Raw genomic sequence first — 27180 nt, forward strand, 5'->3', positions numbered from 1 at the left:
CTTTCTGCGTCATATATTCAAGGTTGTATCATAATTACCACATTACTGATCACTTTCTTTGCTTGATGACTCTCCAGTCCCCACATCACTTGCACAGCTGTCATCGGTCGGTACTACAGCACTTATGTAATGGTACCCTTATTATTAGGTAAGGACCCTCTGTATTTACGGGATGTGTCACATCTTTGTCATAGTTGCTTGTTAGATATGTAGTTATGTAACCATAACGGCGATATCGCAATATTAAAATTGCCACGTCGTCCCCGTCATGTTACAGTATTATTTGTAACACATCAGTTAAAAAGGTCAGGTATTTTTTTATTTGTGCAGTTCCACCACCCTCTGGTGGTTAGTTTATTAGTGCATTTTCATTTTAATTAGGCATGTTTTGGCCACCTCTGTTAAAGACCCACACAAGAGTTCCTCCACAAATTCACTCGATTCACAATTTGTGCATGCATTAGCAAGTAATTGTGTCAATATTGATGCTTATTTAGTTATTTGGGCCGTTTATGTACATTGAATATAATGTAACCCGTACGTTCTATGTATAATATCATACACATTATAAAATCTAATGCAACGTCTAATGTGAATGGAATGTGTCTGTGAAGTGACATACATGTGCACAAAACACGTTGTTGAGTGACAAACATGACGTGAAGTGGCGCAGAAGTAAATATTTGTATTTGTGGCAATCACAAGCATTTTTGTGCTTGAACTAACTGCTACCCTCCATACATTTATCAGTTCCACATTCTTTTTGCCACTTGTTGTATGTTTTGTTGAAAAATTATGTCATTTATTTTTTACGACATATTGGTCGGATGGGCACAACCTGAGCGTCCATACTGCCTACGTTGGATTTGAAAAAAAAAAATAATAATAATTGAATTGTGCTGTCCACGTTGCTTGGAAAACAAAAACAAAAACAGAATAATGTCACATATGGGCAAAAACAAAACAAAACAAAACAAAATCTGAATTGATCCACAGTGGTATCGGTTATCTCTGGTACTTCACTCACCTCCCCAGTACTCGCTCCACAGGAGTTCCTGTCAGTCATGGTACAGATTAGATTACAATGTCGCAAAATATATTACCGTGAACAAAAGCTGACTGTAAAAAGTGAAATGGTCTTATCATGTTCTTATGTAATATTTGTATATTACTGTGGATTAAAGCACTGCAATAATTAATCTTCTTAACTGCTCACACGTCCCCATGATGGGTCAAGAACCTCATTCTTTTCTTCAATTCTTTACCTCCTTGCCAAACCGGGATTTCCGATTGGGGTGCCTCAATAACAACTTTGATGTGGACGGCGTCTTAGAGGCTTGAAGTGAGAGGCGAGAGAGAAGACGGCCACACAATGGCCTGACCTTCCTACTGCATCTGCACACATCTCTCTCTAAATGGTCACATTGATGCTGCTCTTTGCCGGCAGCCCTGTTGAAGCCAACTCTGGGCAATGGGACTCAAAGTCTGGGCACCTGCCAACAGACTGGGGGACAAATTGATTGCGATCAAGCCAGCTCTCTTTGCATTTAACCCCTTGCACTTACCAGTTGTGTACTTTTCCTTAAAGCAATGTAGTGTATTAGTCATCTGTGAAGGACTGTGTCTGTTTCCTGTTCATTGATGTTCACCTTTTTTAGTCTAATTATCACTCGTTGTTATACACACACACACACACACATTGCCTTAACTGTTTGTTCATTGTTTCATTGTTGCTGATTATTTGCACTTATGTTTCACTCTATTGAAGATGAATCCTGGAACACAATAAAAGACAATTTTGGCCTTCAATCACGTTGGCACAGTTTACAGACACTTGTGAATAAATACACGTGCCAGGAGTAGTGTCACTTCAATGATGAAGGTGAATCAGAAATCCCCTCCAAAGCATGTTTTCTTTTACTTGAACAAATTAATGAAAACAACTAAAGAAAACCATTATTTCAAGCATAATAGACCCAACAGACAAACTCACAAGTAAAAGAAAAACTTTTTTTTTTTTTTTTTTTGCTAGTCAAGAAAAACAAAAAAATGGAAAAGCTTAAAGAATGGTCATATTTTGCATCAAAATCCATCTATTTTCTGCCACCTGTTCTTTCTGAACCACTTGCTCCTCACAAGGGTCGCAGGGGGTGCCGGAGCCTATCTCAGCTGGCTCTGGGCAGTAGGCGGGGGACACCCTGGACTGGTTGCCAGCCAATTGCAGGGCACACAGAGACGGACAACCATCCACACACACAAGCACACTTAGGGACAATTTGGAGCACCCAATTAACCTGCCATGCATGTCTTTGGAATGTGGGAGGAGACCGGAGTACCTGGAGAAGACCCACGCAGGCACGGGGAGAACATGCAAACTCCACCCAGGAAGGCCGAAGCTCGGACTCGATCTTGCGTCCTCAGCACTGGGAGGTGGACGTGCTAACCACTCAACCACCATGCCCCCGCATATATATATATATATATATATATATATATATATATATATATATATATATATATATATAGTTGTTTTTATTACATTTACATTTATTATTTGTATTTAATTTTTGAATTTTATTTTTATATCTTTTTTTTCCACTTTTATTTATTTATTTTGACATTTTTGGTCCTCCATACTTTTCAGCCAAATTAACATAAACACACTGTTAATTAAATTGACTAGTTCAGTAAGATTTACATGCAATTTTCACGTATTGTACTTTAAACTGCACTTCAAGTGATGTCTGTTGTGCCACTGGATTTACAGATAGTCTAAGAAAGTAGGATAAACTTTAGACCAGCTGGAAGTAGGTCTAAGTTGTAGTGCAGGTTGAGTAACGCAATTCTGTTGAATTTCATTCAATTTGATGTCATTCATAAATATGACATTTTGACAACATCTTTTGCATTTTTAAAAAAAATCATCCTCCATGTGGGTCACCAAACATGGACACAACCGATCTGGTTGGAAGGATCTCCAACTGCCCACTTCATGCCGGCGATCTGTTACCACCCTGGCCATTGGCCAACTTTACATCATCTACCTGCGGAGGTCTGCTTGCAATTCTTTATAAACATACTTTGCACTCTTTGATCTTCTGCATGGTCTCTAGCAAGTCTATTTCTGCTTCCGTAATGTCAAACTATACAGTATGTACCTCTTACATGCTGATTTAAAGGGAATGAAATGAGCCTCTGCCATTGAAGGCGAGAAGGCTGTGTTCATGCAGCCGTTTCTGCGAAAATACCAAAAGAAAGCAAAATCCCCCCCATGTGCGGGTGCGCACGCACACACACGCACACACGTGTGCATTTACTCTTCCACTATATATACACAACCCCCCCTTTTCTTTAGTACTTTCTCTGTCTTGGTCATCTAAGCAAGGTCACAGCAAGACAAGAGCAGTAAGATTTAGAGAGCAAAAGCCAAAATGGGTTGTGTCGATTTAAACAAGAGGGTAATAACAGGAGGGCGTAATCAATAACAGCATAAAACTGATTTATTGTGTGTCATAAAACATAAGTAAGTGCTGTGAGATTGCATAAACTGGACTCCCAGTTTAGTCTGTGTAAAAGCTGCATGGAGACGGTGAGATCTGAAAAACGCTAGCCGAGGATAAAAGCTGGATTGGTATGATAGGATAGACAGGAAATAATATACATGAAATTGACAGAATGATACATTAAAATATGAAACTGACACTTAAATGTCATATTAAAGAGCTTGGCAGAGTGGAAGGTTGGCTCCCATTCATCATCTGGCTAACAGCCACTTGAAAGGAATCACAATTATAATCTGCTCAATATTGTCCCAGGGACGTTTTGCGAGCATTAATTTTTTCCCCATTGATTCTCTACCCCTCATAAATCAGAAATGATACAGTGCATGTAATGTTTTATGGAGAGAGGATTATAGTGTTATGAAGCTAATGTAGCAGAACTCTCTCATTTAAACACACACAGCCTCCCTCGCTATTGTACGGGGGGGTTATTACACAATTGCATGGCCATACAAATATAGCGTAGACTGTGTAAAAGCCACATCATAAATGATGTGTTTTATCTATCATCAATATGTTATGCACAGGTTGCCATTCCTTTCATCACATGGAGAACACATTTCCCTTTATTATTAATTATATATTATTAAAAATTCCATATCATTGATGCCCATTGAACCGTGTAGAAAAAATAACAAAAATTAATTTCTGACATGCATGCATAGTGTGCGGATGTGGGTATTAACCGGCTCCATTTACACTATTGTTTTTATTTGGGTAACCTTTGAAAAATTTTAGTTGTCAGAGTAGTACCAATGCAACACACTTTTCATTCATAAACATGTTGGGGTTTTTTTTTTTAGAATTTTTTTTAATTTAATTTTAATTTTTTTTATAAATGTAAATATTGCCAATATGTCTAATTACTTTTTTTTCTTACTGAGCAGATGATAAATCATACAGTCCACCTAAGAATACCAAACACAACAGCAGAATAGAAAAGAAAAGTAATAATAACAAAAAATATATATAAATGTAAAGCCTTTTAGGACAACAAAGCACACTTGACAGATTCTTGCAAATCGGGAAAAAAGAAGTGTAATCTACCCAAGCGAGTATGCTGTGTTGGGGCTGTGCAAGTAATCGGAATTCGATTACAATTTCAATGATTGCTCTCCACAAATACAAGATTGGCATACAGTCTTCAATCCGTGTATGATTCGTTCAATCGTTTTTCCAAACTGAACGGGAAGTGGAAAAACGAAAAAAATGACTTGTTTTCTCAATATTCGTTCCAAAATGAAAATGGAAAAAACGGATAACGACTCGTTTTCCATTTTCCGATTTTGTGCTCAAATGGAAAATGGAGAAAACGGATAACGGGCGATTTGGACGTTTTTTTCCACTTTGGATATTTGACTTGACGCAAGTTGCGTGACCCGGAAGCGACTGTTTGGTTGCGTAACACATTGATTTGCCAACACGTATTTTATTTACTTATAATTGACTTAGACCATTTGTAGACCATTTTTAGCCGTCTAAAAAGACGTCTAAACAGACATCTAAAAATCTTTCACTTTGAGACCATTTGTAGACTTTTTATTTTTTTATATTATTTTTTTTTATTTATTTATTTATTTTTTTAGCCTAGACGTCTAAGGACCATTTAGACATCTGTAGCTGCCCTTGGCATCAATGATCACGCATGGTGGCATGGTGGAGAGTTTGGAACGGGTGGTTTATTTTAAAACACAGTGAAAACTATGAAACAGAAATACAGAAAAAAAGCAAAGGGTCAATATTAAATTTACAATGAAAAACTACTTTACTAAACAAACTTTAATAATACAAAATAAGCACTTAAAAAAAAATAAAAAATACACCACTACCCACTGCGCAAAGACACGTTGAAAGGACGTCTTTTTAAGGTAATTCTTGTACGTCCAATCTCGGTCCGCTGAAAGTTCCGACTGTGACGCCAGATGACGTCTTTTTTTCAACGTCTTCTGGACGTTCCGTATTTACGTGTTTTGGACGTTTCGTATTTACGTTTTCAGGACATCCAAATGAGGGCTAATGTAAGTCCAAATTAGATCATTAAAATAAAAATAATTTTAGACTGTTCTTGAAGGCTCATTTATTGCATGACTTTATGTGTGTGACACAAACATCATCTCCCTGACGGGGAAGCAAACCCCACACCACCTGCATTGAAGGCAAGTGACGTAACCACTCCACCACCCGGAAGCACCTAAAAAGTTTTGTCATGTTCTTATGTGAAGACCTGCATTAGATATATAATTTAAAATAAAATAAAAAATAGCAATACATTAGTTTTATCACATAACAAATAATAATAAATTGATTAAATAATATTGATAACAATAACTTTTATATTTAAATCCCTGTGACGTCGAAAAAAAGTCACGTATCCATGGTCCAAATGGGGTCATAATTAGACGTCCAAAGGATTCAAGCACGCCAGTCCTTTATTCAACTCAACTCCGTTTCTGAACGAGGCTCGCTCCGTTACACCTCTCTCTCTCTCTCCACCTTGCGCTCATGACATGCGCAGTGCACAAAACACGTCAACACATTAAAATACAAATAAAACCCAAAATCAATAATTCACAAAACAAATATAACAATAATTCTCAAAACAAATATAAGTCAATTATAAGTAAATAAAATACGTGTTGGCAGATCAACGTGTTACGTAACCAAACAGTCGCTTCCGGGTCACGCAACTTGCGTCAAGTCAAATATCCGCAGTGGAAAAAAACGTCCAAATCGCCCTTTATCCGTTTTCTCCATTTTCCATTTGTGCACAAAATCGGAAAATGGAAAACGAGTCGTTATCCGTTTTTTCCATTTTCGTTTTGGAACGAATATTGAGAAAACAAGTCGTTTTTTCGTTTTTCCATTTCCCGTTCAGTTTGGAAAAACAATTGAACGAATCATACACGGATTGTCTTCCCTCGCTATAACGCGGTTCACTTTTCGCGGTCTCGCTGTATCGCGGATTTTTTTAAGTGCAATTTTGCATATTTTTTTGCAGTAATATATCCATTTTATAAAATTTATGAAGGTTTGAACATTATCAATGTTTGAACAAGAGAGAAATGTGAGAACATGTAAATGCCTCAATGAGAAAAGTGTCTAAATTGTGCGGTCGGGGATTTTAGAGCTTTAAAACATTTATAAGAGTTGTAAAACATAAAGCTAACTACTTCGCGGATTTCATTTATTGCGGGTATTTTTTGGAACCTAACCCCAGCGGAAAACGAGGGAACACTGTAATCGTAAACAAAAACAAGAGATTATTAATACTAATTTTGAGTAGTTTAAATTTATACATTTGCACATTATGTATTTTTTTTATTTGCTTGATACAAAAAGAATTTGCACTGTTTCAACAAAATGTATTTGTCTTAATATATATATATATATATATATATATATATATATATATATGTGTGTGTGTGTGTGTGTGTATATTACATGTTTGAAGATTTTCTTGTTTTAAACCAAAAAAAAAATGATTGTCCTAATCGGGATTGCAATTACTGTATTATCAAATTAACTGTGATTAATATTTTCTTCTTAATCCAGCAGCTCTCTGCCCGGTTGTAAATGAAATATTCAATTTTTTTAAACAAACGTGTTTATATCATCCCAATATCAATGTAATATACCACATATCCTCATGAAAGTTGCAGGTATGGTGGAACCTATCCCAGCTGATTTCAGACAAGGTGCGGGGGATATACTGCTCACCAGCCAAATGGCAGCCTTTATTTCATAAATAGTATTACTGCATTTACATTTCAGTCATTACAAAGTGAGCATGTCTTTTTTTCTGGCAAATAAAAAATAAAAAAATTAAGTAACCAAAAAATCAGCAGAATGGGATTTGTCTTTGTGTGACAATGAGCTGAGGGACAATTCTATTCTGTGTGCCGCACAGCGGTCCCAATGCTTTCTATCATAGCTCAATCTGAGGTGGGGGGGAAGCAGACCTGCTGTCCAAGTATCAAATCATCATCAGGCAAACTGGTCTTGACACCAGCTAAAACGGGAGATGGATCATGTGGCTTTGTGGAGCCACAGAAGTTTGTCCCTTGATAGACCCCTTAACTCAAAGCTAGGACACCCCTCCTCTTTCTCCCATCACCTACAAACACACATGCGATGGTAGACACATACACAACAGAAGCAATCCTCTCTATTCTGGGTTAACAGCTTAACAAGGCCAAATAACAGCAAACACCTCGTGGCTCAAGTATCCTTGTTGCTGAAGTGTTGTTGGAGTGTTTGTGTGTGTTTGTGTTGGCTTGTGTGCATATAGATAGTAAAACCAATGATGTAATACAAGCCACAATGGCATGCCATACAGAGAAGATAGTCTTGCTCTCAAATGAATGACAAACTGCCTGCCAGAACTCTCCCATAAAGTTTCACTTCAGATCTCCCGCCAATGAATTATGCTGATGCAAAAGTAGAATAGCACTGCAATTTGATACTGTGGGTTTCGTGAAACAGATCTTTACGTTTCTGCCCATTGCTCTAAGGTCAGACGAACACAAAGGAGAGTTCACACATTTCTTGCTCCAGAAAAGAAGCCCTGACATGTTTTGTGATGAAGTTGGATGTATTTAGGCTATGTTCACACTGCAGGTCTTAATGCTCAATTCTGAATTTTTGGTGAAATCAATTTGTTTTTTTTTGTTTTTTTTGTTTTTTTTTGAGTAAGCGTTCACATTACCTATTAATTGCGGCCTCAGTCTGTCTGCTGTGAAAGTTATGCACAGAAGAAGATAAAACGTCACAACGTTGTGTTTGCAGAAGTAAATAGTAGGGATGGAACGATTAGGGCAATATTGTGATATCATGATATTAAAACTTCCACAATATCGTCGTCATGTTCACAATATTTAAAAGGAATACATCTGTTAAAAAAGTCAGGTTGATTTCCATTTGTGCAGTTGTAGCACCCTCTAGTGGCTAGTTTATTAGTGCAATTCAATTTTCATTAGGGATGTTTTGGCCATCTATGTTAAAAATCTATGCTAATTGTCAAATGAAGGGGAACCTAATTTGCTTGTGAAGCGATCAATGTGTGCTTGCATTACCAAGTAAGTGCCACAATATTATTATTAGAGATTGTAGGTGGTTTATATGCATTGCTGTTATGTACAAAAGCACAATATTGTGCTTTTTTTAGTATGATAATTATCATATTGTGACCTTCATATCGTGATAATGGTGTATTGTGATGTTTGAATATCGTTACATCCCTAGTAAATACATCTGGTCCAGCATGTCAGGCCATAAACCTTTATAAGTTTGTCGTCGGGGCTCATATTTTTACCATCTCATATCTATAGAGGAGTGATGCAGGAGGAGGTCGAAATAATATTTTGTGAAAATAAGGCGACCCTGTTCGAGTCCCTCATCCCACAGAGACCCCTCCTTTTTCCCCCATTACGATGTCACGTCATTGCCCTGCATTATAAATGAGTCGTCTGCGTGTCAAAATTACTAATATCACCACAAATGTCAACTTTATGCTTCATGTTTCAAGTGGGATTAGATTTAAGACAAATATAAAGTAATAACTGTTACTTGAAACAACTTTGCCAATTCACATATTTCTCCCGAGCAATGCCCCCTGCACCTGTGGGGAGCGCATTTTGGACTTTTGATGACAGAGTGTATATGCGACCTGACCGTTCAGACTGAGGTCACATTGCAAAAATTCGGATACGTATCGGATCTAGGACCACATATGAAAGTGACCCAGGTCGGATATGAACACATCGGAATTGAGCTGTTCAGACTGACGTAAAAAAAGTCAGATACAGGTCGCATTTCTACGACGGCATACGAGGGCAAATATGTTTGATTTTTAGAGGGCGAGAACAATATTCCGAGAATAAAAAAAAACAAAAACGCAAATTTGCCACTTTCTAAAGTGGCACATTTGCAAGAAAAAAAACTTGTAAATTTGCAACTTTAGAAAGTGGCAAATTTGCGTGAATAAAAAAACTCAGAAACTTATGAGAAATGCACGTAGCGTATCTATAATCATTTGAGGATTTGTTGGCGGTTAATAGGACTGTTTATAAAATGAAAATGCAGGATTGTGACCGATTAATTTTTTAATTTAAACTTTAATCGTCATAGAGCGACAACACTTCATGATCCCCTATCAGCTGACTAGCACAAACCAATCAGAAGCTAGCATACTTTAGGTAAATGTAAGTGAATGACGGAGAATAGCAGATTCGACATATCAACATAGATGCTTGTACAAAAAAAATACCAAAATGTATGAATGTGTCAATATAATTCTGGAAACATAAATGTACAAATAAAATACAGGTAAATATACATTTTAACAAATTAACTCAAATGCTTGATCCTCAGGGTGTGACCCTTCGCAAAGCGAGGCGTCTTTGTCGCTGGCCGTACCCAATGCTTCAACGAGCGAATGCTTAACATCTCCTTATTTCAAAACCCAACCGAAAAGTATTGGTGCAAACATTCAAGTAGTATGCTACCTGTATTTCTTGTAAGTTTCTGAGTTTTTTTTTTCCCTCACAAATCTGCCACTTTTTAAACTCGCAAATTTGCCACTTTAGAAGGCTGCACATTTGCCACTTTCTAAATTTGTCGGAATACTTTGTCGGAGAGTCGTGACCCTAATATGCCGTCGTACATTTGGGTTTAAAAACAAAACAAAACAAAAATAAACAACATCTGATCTGGGTTGCATTTGCCTGCAGTGTGAATGCAGCCTTAGTCACTTAGCTTTGTACGGTCCGCGGCATGCTCATTGCATTGACAACTTGGGATCCAGTGGCATATCATCTATTTGTATAAGGGGTGGTGTGGGTCAGTGGTAGAGTGGTTGTCTCCCAACCCAGAGGTTGTGGGTTCTATCCCATCCCATTGTGACCATGTCGGAGATATTGATCCACCTGATGCTGCGTCCTGACTGGTCTAATGTAAAGCGCTTTGAGGGCCTTGTTAAAGTGTCATATCAAATGAAGTACCATTTGGATAATGTTTTTGGATCATAAAACCCTTTGATGTCTATTGTCTGTCTGATTAAGTTTTTGCTAAACAGCTCCAAAGGAAGAACCAAACACCTGAGAGATCATTAATTAATCCAATCGCTTTGCACCTGCTGCTTCCAGGACTCATGATGATGCACAGCCAAAAGCAAGCTCGGGGAGTGCGTGCAAGGCAAACAATTCATCTTCTGTATTCCGTGTTATCTAAATAATGATGTGAATACTGTTATTTGAGGGAGAATAAATGGAAACCCGATAAGATCCGGGGTTTACTGTCTACGGGGAACAAACATGATAGTGATGAAATAAATGTACCTGTAGTTCATAGCATGATGTTGTAATTCAATCTTTAGCTAAGATCTTTACAGGCCATCCGCCATCAGTTGCACGCTGCCACCAGAGCTCCTCATCTCGCAGATAAATTCACATGACAGTCTGCGAAATGCTCCCATAACCAGTGACACGGGATGATTTCCCGCCTCTGACAAGCCCCAGTATTGAGTATGATAACACTTACTTTGTCTTCATCCTTGGCTGGAGTATAATATCAATCCGTTTGATGATCCAACAAAGCGAGTGGAGCACTTGTGTATCAATCTTCATACATCGCTGCCTAGTGTCTAACAAAGAACCCAGAATGGGATCATTCAATCACTCCGGGCCTGCGCTGCTTTCGCTCCACTTGGCCTTCTCTACAGCTCAAGCGTTTCATTCCTTGTCAGCATCTCTCCTATTTTTCATTCCCCTTCCTTTTTGCTGTCTCTCCCGCTCACTTGTGGGGGATAAAGACACAAATAACAAATGATCATATCACTGGGTGTCCATCATAAGTAAATGTGACACCATCAAATAGAAACTAGAAAACCTGTGGAGGGCACCTTTCTTCCGCTACAGTACCGCCAATCAGTCTGTTTTTGCTATATAGTAAAATGAAAGTAAATCTTCAATTAAAGAAAATGTACATCTCATTTATACAGAGAGAGAGAGAGAGAGAGAGAGAGAGAGAGAGAGAGAGAGAGAGAGAGAGAGAGAAAGAGAGAGAGAAATGACAGGGAGGAGAGGACCGCTCGGCACAGGGATTGAACCGGAGTCACCTGCTCAGAGCGTGAGCCTCAAAACATGGGGAGAAGGTGCTAAACTGCTCCTGAGAGTTGTTTCTATGAGATATATATATATATATATATATATATATATATATATATATATATATATATATATATATATATATATATGTGTACGTATGTATATATCTATGTATGTAAAAGTATGAGAATATATGTACATGATATACTATTGAATGTGTTCATTATTAATAATTATAATAACTTTTGTTATTAATAATCAAGATACATCAGCTGTATATTAGCAGTTTTTTTCTTTTATGTGTATATATATGTGTATGTGTGTATATGCATGTGTATGTATATATGTATCTACTACTTATTGTGTAATGGACGTTAAGGGGGTAGGACTTGATAAGTTTTTACTTCTTCCTACTCCTTTTCGAACATGTGTAAATATGTAGCTAATGACTGGATGAATTATTGCAAAATTGTTATTTTTGTTGTTCTAATGTTGTGTTTGTTGCTTTATCTGTCTTGTATGTTTTCCTTTTTTCTATATGTATTCTTATTACTTTGTTTTTATACATGTTTGAAATAAATTTAGAGAAAAAAAACTATATATATATATATATATATATATATATATATTAAGGGTGTCACGATTTCGATTTTTTATCGAAATCGATCGAAATTACGTCACGATTTCGAGCATCGAAATAGAAGAGAGGACACACGATTCGATGCCCCCCCCCCGCGCCCGCCGCCACCGCCGCCACCGCCACCTCCCAGGAAAGCAAATGAGACGCAGCCATTCAGCTACTAGCTAACGGCACTTGTTAGCTGACTTCTCCTGCAGTCATGATGGCAAGCGCGGACAGACACAGCAATGGTGCTTCAAGCCGCTCCCGCTTCTCTCGTCACCAGTTTGGAAACATTTTGCGTTCCCGGTGAGTTATGTCGACAACGTTCACGTTGTCGATAAAAAAGACCACAGTTGCAAGATATGCTATGTGCGCGTACTGTACTCGGCCACGGTGTTACGCCCGGCTCGTCAAGGGGAAGGGAAGTAACACAATAACAGAAAATATAGAGTAGATAAACACGGGTCGACTTTAACATCGGAGTAGTTTTAATTGAAATTTCAGGCAGGGGTTTGACAAGGGAGTGAAAGTGGAAGGTGAACAAATAATAACCGCATTTGACAGAACTGACAGAACGGAGGAGAAACAACTAACCAATAGGGGTATAATACACGGATACACAATAGCGTCGCGCTGGCACAGTCGTCCAATCGGAGTGTCGCGCTGGCACAGTCGTCCAATCGGAGTGTCGCGCTGGCACAGTCCTCCAATCAGAGTGTCGCGCTGGCGCATTCAAACTGAAGTACTATTATACGGGCACCAGCCGACACAAACACACACATACATACTAGGGGAGCGGAGCCGGCGGCGGGCCCGAGCCGCCAGCCTATAACAACGGGAAACACGACAAACATGACGGGACATTTACGCAGGCATCACAAAGATTTAGATTTATCAAATTCAACTAGAAGTGGGAAAACAACGGTCCAACCAACTATTTCATCCTCATTTACAGTGAAACTTCCACACACTTCAGCTCGCGCGAAACGCCAGATCCATAGGTCTATTTATAGCAGCAGACCTGCAGCCTTGGAAAACGCTGGATTCAAACATTTAATTAGTGTACTTGAACCACGCTACAGTATGCCCAGCAACTGTAAATGTTGGGATATAGTTTGTTCAGGCTGTATTTGTTCCATGACTTTGGATACAATATATTTTTTGTTGTTGTTGCACATTGCACATTATTTTAAGAGGAACGCACAGCACACTGTTGTAACCAAAAACAGTCAATAGATGGCAGGCACCCACTGTGACTTTTTGTTTTTGTTTTTTTATTTTTTATTTTACACTTCAGTAAGAACAAGACGGTTAACTTTATATTGTAAATAAATTCTTTGAATTTGATCATTCCTGCCTAATGTCAATTATCATATATTACATAAATTTACACAAAAATAATATGGAAATTGCATCACCTATATGTAGCCGATCTTTTGAAATAAGATTTACTGTACAATGAATAGAACCAATGATCATAGACTAGCCTTAGCCTACAGAAGCATATGCCTCTGTGTTATAAAGTGGGGGAGCGGAAAAAAAAAAAAAAAAAAAAATCGAAAAAAAAATCGAATCGTGACCCCAAAATCGAAATTTAAATCGAATCGTGGAGTTGGCGAATCGTGACACCCCTAATATATATATATATATATATATATATATATATATATATAAAAGATTCCTGTAAAACTGAGTTCAACAGTTGTATTTTACAGGACAATAATTGTATTCAAGGACCAAATAACGCTATTAGAACAATTTTTGAATCTAAATATACCTTATATATGAATTCCAAGAATTTACTCAAGCAAATATTTGCTACAAGCTTAGTACAAAATAGTAGTTAAAAATGCAATTAATTGTGATTAATTATGTAATATTAGATTAATTAGTTCAAAAGTTGTAATCAACAGCACTAACATACATACATACATACATGTTTATGTATATGTGAGTTGGTTGTTCTCACGGGCATGTTTAAAACACATTAATTTTTCATACACATAAGAGATTAGTCATTATCAATGTGTAATTTATAATAAAATGCAATTAATTATAAAAAAAAAATAAGTTTGAGTAATACTTTAAAACCTTATCAAAAAGCCAACCAAAAATATATTTATCGTTTTTGTTAGATGTGAAAACGTGACTATAATGTTAAGTTACATTCTAAAGCGAATTAGATTTTTTTCTTTTCTATTGATGTCTGTATTAAAAGATGCTGTGCAGTTGGTTTCTTACAATGTGCAGACTACAATGATGCTGTGCTCTTCCAAAGAAATATAGCTCAATCAGCAGCCACCCAGCAATCAACTTTTACTTGTCAGTTTTGATATATCCAATCATAGCTTTGGGTTGTTTTGCGATGTCTAATGTTCTGTGAAAATGGGCTTTTCATATTCTTTATTGTCTCTCGCTCTCTTTTTTCTTTTTCTTTTTTTGCCTTCATCGACAAAAAAATGTGTCCACACTTTTGTGAAATAAAACCTCAGAGGGTGCGAAGGGGAATGGGGAGAATGGTGGCGGGGGTTGGGGCAGCAGAAGCAATGAAATTTGACCCGTTTAAAACTGTATCATTTTCTGACCATACCTTAGGGCACTCGGCGTTTATCGGTGGGGCTGGAGAAGCAGAGATCACCGGACTGGTAATTGTTTCCTCTAAATCTGCTGAGCTCAGAGGAACACTGAGTGCAGTTTTTCATCAGGCAGAGAATGAGAAGCTAAGAGGACAATACGAAGAAAAGCAAAAAATGCTTTTGTCCACAATTGTTGGTTTTTATCACTTCACCAAACAAGTGAGCGCGGCCGATTGCCTTCCACAGAACATTATCAACACAGCTTGTGTCACATGTTCATAGAAGAAATGCTGACTTCAGTTTCAGGCACTATAAGGCTTCCAAAAGCTTCTTTGTAAAAGTAGGGCAGAAAAATATACCAATTTCTATTTTATTTGACAGATAAATAAGGTGTCTAAACCCCTTCAAATGACTTCTATAAAGTTGAACGTAAGCAGAAGGCCAGAGTCACTCGTGAACGTGTAATGTGACATTCCCTTCATGCAATGCATAAAAAAAAAAAAAAAAAGTACAAAGCACTGCCAAGTCCACTTGGACCAATTTGTCTCCATCACTCCTTTTATATAAACACAAAATGATTTAGCTAAAACTGTGTGTTTTCCCACTTTATTTTCATTATGGTTGCAGCTATCTTAGAGTTTTAGATAGTATGCGTGCATTTGGCTTTGAAAGTCTGAAATTTAGTGGTGTGGTATTGGCTCATTTTTCATATCCATTGTTGACGTGTCAGTGTGTCATAGCTGTTCCACTGAGCTGTTAGATCAGTCCAAATGTATAAATCATCCAGGATCTGACACACTCATTTAATTTAGGGGGTCTGGCGCAACAGCGGCACTATTAATGAAAAATCCTTGCACAGTTTGCTGAGTGGGAACATTCACCTTTTTTTTTTTTTTGCTTTATTTCTATTAACATGGATATTTGGTATGATTTCCCTCAGTGGCCTGTTGGCAGCCAACCTGGCTGTCTGTCATTTATCATCATATGTTATGTTTGTCAATCTGTTGAATTCTCTCAGTCACGAGCGCTCACAAAAATCACTTTACATATTAAGAAAAAGGGGCAAACTCTGGAGAGGTGGGGGTGGGTGAACCTTTCACATTCCACAATACAGCGGTGGTTCCAACCCCAGAGCCTGTGTTATTGTTTTCCATCTGTGAAATAAAGTAACAGGTACTTAATGTACCAAAAACAATTTGTACAGCAGTTCTTTTTCCCCATCGAAAGTGTGCAGTGCTCGCTGAGGGCTCCCCTTATCTCAGCAAGGCTAATCCATTTTCACACTGCGCTCCGGCGCTCTCATTTTACAGCTGAGGAGCTCTCCGGCTCCACGCTGGGCTTGAAATGGGACCCCAGTCACTGAGGCCCCTTGGAGTTTGCGTAGGTAAGTGTGCAGAACAAATGCTGAAAAAGTCTTTAAAAAGTTAAAGGGACTAGTTTGGCATTTTATCCCACCTTCTCCGTGTGTCCTACCTGATCGCTTACATTTCACCATTTCCCGGTGGGAGCTGCTGTGCTTGAGCACTGCTTGTTATGGAGGAGCACGTAGAATGTCAAAAGAGATGGGAAACAAACTGTTTTGCTATTTACCCAATAATTCATTTCTCACTCCTCTTTTTTGATATGAATATATTGTAATTTCTATTAGTAACAGTCCTATATTAATATATAACTTGGATCATAATTACAAAAGCAGCATTAGTACTCATTGAGGGTATGCATCCATCCATCCATTTTCTTGACCGTTTACTCCTCACAAGGGTCACAGGGGGTGCTGGAGCCTATCCCAGCTGGCTTTGGGCAGTAGGCGGGGTACACCCTGAACTGGTCGCCAGCCAATCGCAGGGCATCATCCAGGGTAGTCACGTGAATTCATTCATTCATTAGTAGACATTTGAATTAAATTGGAATTTTTCGCCTTTGAATGATTGTTTCACCTTTCTAAGCTGATCCACTTTTCTTACACGAAAATGCATTATGTTTATGTATGCATAGACACTGTCTGTCTGTCTGTCTGTCTATCTATCTATCTATCTATCTATCTATCTATCTTAAACACAGGAGAATTATGTGGTAATTTAAATCATTGAGGTAATGTATATAGTCTAATATTTCATCATGAATGGACTAGTGTCTTTTAGGCCTAAACAGTATTGTGTACTCAAATATAAAACCTCCCCCAATGCAGCATATGGTATGATCAACTAAAAATAATAATAATTCAAAAGTCGGCCAATCCGCAGAATGTGCTAAAAGTTGGAGAATCTGTTGTGGGTTAATGATACTGTGGTCTCACAGCTTCCAAATGAATTACTTACTAATGAGGGTCCTTCTGCTAGTCTGTCGTCATGGCTGCATGATGCATCTGCAGTATGGAATGTCGTTTGCTCACACGCTGTCAAGCTCCACAACTATGATCACTTGAACAGAACGTATTTACGCCAAAATTGGTGTGGGTGAAAGGCCAAAATTCACTTTTGTGTGCGTGTGTGTGTGTAGGTGTTTTTTATTTTTTTTTTAACAACCGCTATAAGTGGACGCTCAAGTAACAAGCATCAACAACATATCACAACCAGAAGTAAAATTAAAAATAAAAAGTCTAATTTAGTAGCAACCGTGCTCACGTAACCATTTCCCTTTTCCTTCAAGCCAAACCTTTGAAGGCAACTGGTCTCTCTGGCCCAGTCTCTGCACCCCCACCAACCCCCTACTGCGGCCTTCACAGTGCATGCCTGCTTGGCTGAACCAGCCAGGGGGGCTCCCAGAACTCTCAAGCATCTTGAGCAGATGAAGTCTCACAATCAAAACACAGAAAATCTACAATAAATCTGTCTCAAACTCCGACCTGGGAACAGAAGTAGAGGGAAAGCTCTTTTGAATGAAGTCATGCAGTCACAACATACATTTGTGTAAGTGTATGCTCAAGTCTGTTGCTGTGATTCACAGTTCAAACATATTTAGCCTCATTGAGTTAACCCCTCTAACCCAAACAGCTGTAATAGAGAACATGAAAAATCCCCTCTCTCGCTCTCTTCTTGTACCCCCCAGCACGCACACACACGCACACACCCCAACACAAACATCTTTAGTCTGACCACCCCAAAGCTAATACATTTGACTCTGAAGGTCATCTATAGTTCGCTGAGAGGTTAAAGAGAGAGAGAGAGAGAAAAAAAAACACACTTCCTTTTTGTTTGCCTTCTTGTCTTCAGGAGATGAAGAGGAGTAAAGCAAACAATCATTTCTTTCTTTCTTTTTTTTAAGAAAAAGAAATGTTATAGTACTCCTTAGGGTCATCACCATAATCAAATTTCTGCTGCATGTTATGAAGTGAAATCAAATCTTTTTCCTTGACTTAAAACAAGCGAGACCACGCAGTCTATTTTGGTGGGCTCACCACTGAGGCCACTTGTTTACATTAAGATGAGCCGGATTCTTTCATTCCCTCATTTGGAGTGATTTAACGTTTGCTTTCTCATGCATGTAACAAATGCGTGAGGGAGGCCAGGCTCGAGTGCATTTGAATGGGCCGCCTAGTCGCTAGAGGAAGGGATTCATAATCACAGGCGAGATGACAGGTGGATCAAATTTCTAAACTTTTTGTCTGAGCGGTGACAGGCTATCAGTCAGCGCAAAGATGGTGTTTTCTTAACCCTGGAATTGCATTAAGTTGACATCCTGCTCCAGCAGAGCTTGGTGGCATATTGACATAAAGGAAATGTAACGAGTGGGAGCTCTAGGATTAAAGGACGTTTGAAAAGAATCATAGAAGCTGAGACGTTTGAAGTTCTATGGGTAAACAAACAAGGAATGTGTCCATCTTTATGTATGTACCTCTGCTTTAGTACTATAGCAGTAATTTTAATGCAACAAGATGCAACTAGAATAGCACTCAGAGGTGCGATGACCTACATGGACAAAATTTTATATGCCTCCATAGTGCAAATGTGTGAGTACCGATACTAGGTACTGATATCTATGCTGATACCAGCCTTATTTTAAATTATTGGGAATTGTGATAGTGGTTGATAACGGTATCGCTGTCCACTTCACGATCAGCATCTAAAAATTAGAAATTAAGGAAACAGAAAATTGCTATTAAGTTAATGCAATTTTAAAGAACATGCTATATTGGGATATATAGGTCTTTCTTTAAAATTATCTGTCAATGTTTTTATGGGGGGAAGTTTTATGTATCAAAAGTACTAGTGGTATCGGTGACTAATTAAGAGTACTCGTATTTGCATTGGTCTGAAAAAAAGTGGCATCGATCAAACATCTAACATATGACCTTTGTACTTTCATTGACATTTGACAAAGTTTATCGCAATATCACCAATAGTGGCAGATGGTAATAAGTAGTTTTTTGTTGTTGTTTTTTTGGCCTAAATTAAGCACTATACGGGTGCATCTCAATGAACAAATTTAAAAGTGGAACTCGTCTTCATTCATTAAAAACACTCATCACTTTGATTGTATCTTATTATAAAAATACTGTATGTAATTGCACTGGATGGTAATTGTAATATTGTATTGCGTGTATGGTGCTCATCACGGACGCAGGAGCTGCTTGTTTATGAGCTAGCTTGTAAGCAAATTTAGCTTGGAGCAAACGTGTATGACGTCATTCATGTTACGATCACGTCTGATCAACTGCTGAAAGGAGACTGATTCTGTCCTCTTTCATCTATCTGTATTGCTGTTAATGTTTTATGTTATGTTTTGTTGTGTTTCTGTAAAGCACTTTGTGACAACTAAGGCTGTTTGAAAGCGCTGTTTAAAGAGACACTTCACTTATTTAGTCCATTATAGCAATAAAAATGTAATATTTTGCCTATAATAAATTTGATAGTCATTATTTTTCATGTACAATTAGTAGTTTAAAAACACATTTTGCAACTTGCTGTCGACCCTCAAATGACATCACAAGGACTCAGGTAACCAATCACAGCTCACCTGTTTTCTAGGTTTGGACATATGACAGTCACAAGCTGAGCTGTGATTGAAACCCTGAGTCAGTTGTGATGTCATTATCAGTCGACAGCAAGTTGCAAAATGTGTTTTTAAAGGTACTAATTGTACATGAAAAATAATGAAAATATCAAATTTATTATAGGCATAATATTAATGTTTGACTGCCGAAAATGGCTAAATAAGTAAAGTATCTCTTTAAATAAAGATGACTTGACTTGACGTCGATTTGCGGCCACTGGCCCTTATACCAAACCATTTTTCATACATAAAAATGCAACTCAAAGATTTCTACAATGAAAAAAAAACATACAGAATACATAATAATAATAATAAAAAAAGAATACCCCACCCCCGCCCTCACAAGCACACATTACGGGAACATGAAAAATCCCTCCCTCTGGCTCTCTTCTTGCACCCCCCCACATCACGAAGGGTTAGGGTTACATACCCCCCCCCCCCCCCCCCACACACACACACACACACACACACTGTAGAATTATGTTTAAAAAAATGGTGGGGGCACAGAGAAACCATGTAAGGAAAAGAACCCAAGGTGAGCTCATCCACACTAAGAGGGAGGACAGCCCAGGCGCCAACATCCCAGACACCCACGGCCCAGATGGACCAGGGTAGACCCTTGACATGGTGCAGAGCCCCTCATGCCCTTTGGAGCACAAACTTAAGAGATAACAATAACAGCAGCCAAAAACTAAAAGACAGTAATATTAGATTTAAAAATAAATCAGCCTAAATTAAAAGAGTAAAGAATTCATTTAAACATCACGTACACAAATGTGTAATATTCTAAATTCGAGATTTTGAGCTTGAGAGTAATTTTGTGGTTTCCTTTCTAATCATATAAATGATATTTAAAAAAAAATAAAATAAAAAAAAAGCTATGACTTATTTGAATCTGTTAAGTGAATCTATATCATGTAAGAGATGAACAACTGAAATAAAAATTTCCACCATATAATTTATAGACATGCACCTGTATATATTGAATAATATACTGCAAGCCGGCAGTTGACACCCTAGAGCGCTTTTTCAATTTAGAACTTGAATAGTACTAAAAAGCCTAAGTCCGACTGTTGGCACTGATGGACTAAAACCTTTGCATCAAATCAACTTTGAACGTTCCCATAAGCATGAACACAAACTACTCTCACGTTTCTAAGTACAGAAGTCCACGTTGGGTTACTTTGTCACAATTCACTGCAAGGTTTCCCTCCCAATCCGTCATTTCAGGATTACCAGACATTTGCACGGCGCTGTCACCTGCTCACTGGGGGTAATAATTGCTATGAAATAGTGTGATGTACAGCTGAAAGGTAAGTGCTCTGATTGACTGTGAATACACTCCAAGGATTTCTGTTTCACACTGCGTCTGCCCTCTCAGTTCTTCTTAACTCCTCCATCTTTCCCCGACACATTTTTTTTCTTTTTAGTGCTATGGATTTGTTGTCATGGAGGCCTGACAATCATACTGACACCACTGCCAGAAAATGAATTTTTCCCCCCGCCCGGCCCTTGATTGACTCCATTTGTGGTGTGCAACTCTATCAGAAAACGCCACTCTCCTGCTCATTCAGTCATCCTTTGTCAGACTTACTGGTGTGGAGAGGAAGAAAGAGGGAGAGGAAGTCAAGTAGAGATGTGGATGGGGGTTAGTGGAGGAACAAGAATTGGGGCTCTCAGTAAAAGGTCAGATTGATATGAGTAGTATAGTTTTATGTTTTAACTCTTCCTCTCTTCTATCTCATGCCACTCCTTATTTAAATTCTGTCCTGACAGGAGACAGATAAGCATGACGGTGTCACACTGTGAGGTCGTACAAAACAAATAAGCGTGGAAATCAGAACTCGACATGCATTGCGAGGGCTGCATTACATGACATGCAACAAGAAGAATTTGTCTCGCTCTAACACTGCACTCCTGAGATGCTATGAGAGTGATCGGGTTGATATGGTGTGAAAATGTGTGTAAACAATTAGGCCTGCTTTAAAAAAAAAATAAAAAAAATGGAATAATTAATATCGATTTGATTTTAATTTTCATGTCCAATATCGATTTATAAAACCATGAATCAATTATTTTATATATCTTTTCCCCATAAATTAAGAAAATTGAATTTTAATGGACATTTTTTGTACCTTATTGTTTTCTTGAAATTTACAGTTAACATGAATTTAAAAGTATATTCTTGGATTTATGAAAGACCTGATTTATTGAACTTTAAGACAATTGAGAATGATTTTAATTAATATTTACAATTGATGAATTAGATTATGAAATATGTTCATCTCATCCATGTCAATGTTTGTGTAACACGTAAGTGATAACATGTGTTACTTTCATTAATAAAACTACATCATTTGACCAGTAACTGCCGCCGCAAAATGTAATATTTGTGGAGTTTTTATTATGTCCTTGACATTTAAGAAGAACTGTTGTGCCATAATTAATCAATACCGGTTTGAATCAAATCAAATCTGATTTTAAAAAAAAAATCTATAATGATTCAAACTGAACGCTTGTGAATTGAAATCGAATCTATTGGGGAAATTAGAATCGATGCCAGGCAGGCCCTAGGTACAATGGAATACTTTAATGGCAAAAAATTAAAACATTTTGTCTGACTCTCTCAAAAGGAAGGAGCAGCGCATGGCTACAATGCTCCAAGCCTCACATATTCGCTTATATAGCTTATCAGTTGGCCGAGCCAGAGGAGCTGTCCACTCTCATTCTCTCATTGGCGAGTGCATGTCAGGACCTATTTGCCACTGGTTACTTTGACAGTGACATCAGTGATGACCTCTTGACACCGTCTGACAGAGAAATGCTTCTGGAATAGTGTTCCATTACAGAAGCGGGAGAGCGTGGACACCAGGCGGATATGTTGAAATGGAAAAATAAGAAAACTGGAAAAGGCATTTAGACCTGTATTTGACCTATCATGTTTCAGTCTTGTGTAGGAGGCTCGTATGAAATCAGAATGTGACATATAATGAAAGACTTTGCGATGCTCTCACTGTCCACCACAGACTCACACTGAGGATAGAAATTATTCAATTTATTTGCCCACTAAGCCATTGGGTTCATTTGTCCCTATGTTGCTTATTTGTTTGCTTGAAACTGACTGTTGAAGATATTTTGTTATAAATTGCTTGTTACAAAAATAGGTTATAAAGAACTATGTTACATGGAGATATATTTTAATTAAAACATTCCATTTCAACACTAAAAAAATAAGCACAGGTTGAAACAAAACCACCTAACAAGCAGGACAAGACTTGAACACCATGATGCAATGTTAAACGGAGTTACCATTAAACTCTTCTGCCCCCATGCATGGATCCGCATCAGCCAACATCATTTATGGTTCCGCCTTTGATGGGAACGTTGCCCTCACATGGGCAAGTGGGCACCTTACTTAGCCAGGCTGCGAGAACAAAATGGCATATCATAAAAACTTGAAACTGCACTTCCAATCATGACCAGATCTAATTTTTAAAGGAAGCCCAAAGCCAAAGCTTACGAGTTTGCTTCAAACATTAGGTCGGAAAATAACCAATAATAATAAATCAAAATCATCTTTCATCCAAGTCATCTCCAGCTCAACCGTGATCCTCATTTTGTGTTGCGAGTATCATCATTGTAAACTACAATTATCTCTCCATGACAACAAAACTGTATGCTTTTATGATGTACTGATTACATAACAGTCACTCATCCATCAGATCTCAATTTGCAGCACCACAATATAACCTGTGACACAAGTACATTTATAGTCATTAATAGCAAAGGTAGGGCGGCACTGTGGACGAGTGGTTAGCACGTTCGCCTCCCAGTTCTGAGGACTCGGGTTCGAGTCCAGGCTCCGGCCTTCCTGGGTGGAGTTTGCATGTTCTCCCCGTGCCCGCGTGGGTCTTCTCCGGGGACTCCGGTCTCCTCCCACATTCCAAAGACATGCATGGCAGGTTAATTGGGCGCTCCGAATTGTACCTAGGTGTGCTTGTGAGTGTGGATGGTTGTTCGTCTCTGTGTGCCCTGCGATTGGCTGGCAACCAGTTCAGGGTGTCCCCCGCCTACTGCCCAGAGCCAGCTGAGATAGGCTCCTGCGACCCTTGTGAGGAATAAGCGGTCAGGAAAATGGATGGATGGAATAGCAAAGGTGATAAATAAATCATCTCTATACCAAGTACCTTATTTGAAATAAGCCCTTGGTGTTGATTTATGTAATGCGACAGTAATTTTGACAGGTATTTTTACCTTAGCACCTTTATCTCTCCCTAGAGCTCATCAAATCATATGTCACAAGGTGAAAGCTTTGCAGGTCAGTCTTTGAAGGCGTGCACACTCGCCGGCTACCGACGCTGGTCTTTGCCCTCCTGATAAATTACATTTATGAAAGCTGCAACTACCTGATTACCTCGCCACTTCATCACAGGATTCATCACGCCCCTATAATTTTATTCAAATTACCCATGAACCTTCACCCATAGTGTCACCAGTAAATGTCATTGTGAGACGATTGAGTGTAAGTAATGTCGTCTGCGTTGTCACAGTCATAAGTGCAATAATAAGGTGTCTCTTCAAACCAGCTTCACATGAGAATAGAGCGAGGTAATGGAGTTGAAACATGCAAGAAGACACTGAGCCAACACAGACTGCTTTAAAGCTCATTGATGTTCTTGACAACCCCACTGGACCAGCTTCGCCATAAGTACCCCCACGTGAGACTAGCAGAAGGTTATTTTCCATACTATCTGAGGGAGACTGGCCTCCTTGCACCTCCCAATTTATGTGCTTCAGCTGTAGCCTCAAACCAGCTACACCCTTAAAGATTCAAAACAAAACAAAACTCGCTGCTGCAAGGGTAGGAGCCCTCCTATGGTCCACCATCTCTGACTCGGCATGGAGTCAGTACTTCTGAATCAAACAGAGCTATGACATTTTAAAACAACACTATAGTACTCTTAAACTTGAACATTCAAGGTGATCAAGTTGAAGAACCCCAACAACGTTTCCCATCAAAGAGCGGGGCCGCACAACGTGAAAGTTGGCACGAGCCTGCAGTTGATTTCTCATGCATTCATAAATCCATTAGTCTAAACTTTTCAGAGTATCAGTTACATTAAGCCTCATTAACTTCTTTTTTCCTGCTTTATATTAGCTAATTAGCTCAGGGGTGGCCACAAATTAATTACCATCTTCTACAGCCTTGTGCAATTGCATTGTGTTTATTTAGTCTCTTCTATTAACTTTTAATCTTCCCACTCGTAAAAACAGGCAATTAACATTTTTTGATAAACAAAAATGATGCCAGCTCAGGGATAATCAGCAGCTCTGCATGTCGTCCTTACAAAATTACCCTGACAGTTAATTTGACCCTCGCACCATCCTTAGTCCACACATAGTGCCTTTAGATTAGTTTGTATGTCGCTGAAGAAGCGACAATGTGTTTATATCCCTCCTTGTCACGACTCTACATGCACGTACATCTTACTAAAATATTACTGTCAGATGTTATATATCCAAGTTACTTAGTTTATATAAAATGGTAATGTTATTTTGTAGTCTTTTTTGTGGTGGTGGTGGTGAGCAATGACCCACGCCATCACAGAAATGCTTGCAGAAGTCTCCAATTTACGTCCGTGTATTTCAATAAACTAACACAATGGCTGCTTCATTAAACCATTGATTCATTAATGCAACCATCATTCTTCCTCATATTCACACAGCACAAACACCAATGATACAAAAGGTAACAGTAATGATAACTCTAGCCATGGTCGAACTCCTGTTAAAGCACCAGTTGGCTATCCGCTTTGATGAAGAGCTCCATTTATACGCCGTCTCCAAGCACAGGGTCATCCTTCTCCATATTCGCTGTATTGACCTGGGTTGTTCCTTTTATTACAAGCAGGTTTTTTTCTTTTTTTTATTGAAGGATGATTACAATGAATAATGTCAAGCGAGGGCCGAAAAAAATCGACCGTGATAATGACGTTCCGGAGAGGGAGAAAGTGATGAGGTAGGTGAGGGGGTCGATGGCGGCGCTTGCCCTGTCTTTCCGTGCAGCCTCACAAATTGAGTCGCATCTTTGCTCATCCATTATTTAAGGACGATTGGACTCTCTTGGCAACTATGGATTTGATAATCATTCCCATGTCCATATTAAATATGTGACATAAATATCACGGTAGGGGCTTGTCAATAAGATAGCGCCAGCACAAAACAAGGGTGTAAAACAAACTATGTATGGGTCAGGCTGAGATGAGAGCAGATGTTTTCCTCCTTCAGAGACAAGAAGCCACTGGAGAGTTTGGATATTAAACCTTCCCTGACCACCAAAATACAGATTACGTCTATCCAATAGATATTATTACTTCATTATCTACAATAGTAAGTACACTACTCACATTTCTGTAGATGTTTAATTGTCTTTTCATGGAAAACCAAACTACAAAAAAAAAAAAAAAAAAAGATACTTGACACAAGAAAAGTAGCCATGGTGCAGCTTATATAACAATGTGAATTTATTGTAACAGCATGGAAACAAAAGTGAGTACAACCTTAAGTGAAAATTCTCAAAGTGTTAATATTTTGTGTGGCCATCCTACACGGTTATAACTTTCTTGGGCATAGAGTTCACCAGAGCTTCAATGGTTGCCACTGGAATCCTCTTCCACTGCTCGACGATGACATCATGGATATGGCAGGTATTTGGGACCTTATGATCCTCCACCTTCCATTTTTTTTCCCCAGATCTTGAACAAGTTCATTGCGGAGATGCCATTTTGAACTTTCAGTGACCAGTATAATAATAATAATAATAATAATATTATTATTATTATTATTATTATTATTATTATTATTATTATTATTATTATTAATAATAATAATAATAATAACAATAATAATAATAATAATAATAATAATAATAATAATAATAATAATAGGCAGCACAGTGGAGGCTGGTTAGCGCGTCTGCCTCCCAGTGCTGAGGTCACAAGTTCGAGTCCGGGCTCCGGCCTTCCTGGGTGGAGTTTGCATGTCCTCTCCGTGCCTGCGTGGGTCTTCTCCAGGTACTGTGATCTCCTCCCACATTCCAAAGACATGCTTGGCAGGTTAACTGGGCACTCTGAATTGTCCCTAGGTGTGCGTGTGAGTGGTTGTTCGTTTCTGTGTGCCCTGCAATTGGCTGGCAACCAATTTGGGGTGTACCCCGGCTACTGCCCAAAGCCAGCTGGGATAGGCCCCAGCACCCCCACGGCCCTTGTGAGAAGCAAGCGGTTAAGAAAATGGATGGATGGATGGATGGATGAATAGTAATACTACTA

General features: G+C 38.5%; 1 long non-coding RNA gene across 1 annotated transcript in view; it reads right to left on the reverse strand.

The window, feature by feature from the left end:
* Nucleotides 1-13871, reverse strand: part of LOC144022255 (uncharacterized) — a 92911-nt gene extending 79040 nt beyond the window's left edge. Inside the window, exon 1 of the long non-coding RNA XR_013284293.1 lies at nt 12879-13871. This is a non-coding gene — a long non-coding RNA (uncharacterized LOC144022255). The remainder of the gene's footprint in view (nt 1-12878) is intronic.
* Nucleotides 13872-27180: the final 13309 nt, after the last annotated feature.

Source organism: Festucalex cinctus, chromosome 7 (genome assembly GCF_051991245.1).
Source record: "Festucalex cinctus isolate MCC-2025b chromosome 7, RoL_Fcin_1.0, whole genome shotgun sequence".
Lineage (NCBI taxonomy): Eukaryota > Metazoa > Chordata > Actinopteri > Syngnathiformes > Syngnathidae > Festucalex > Festucalex cinctus.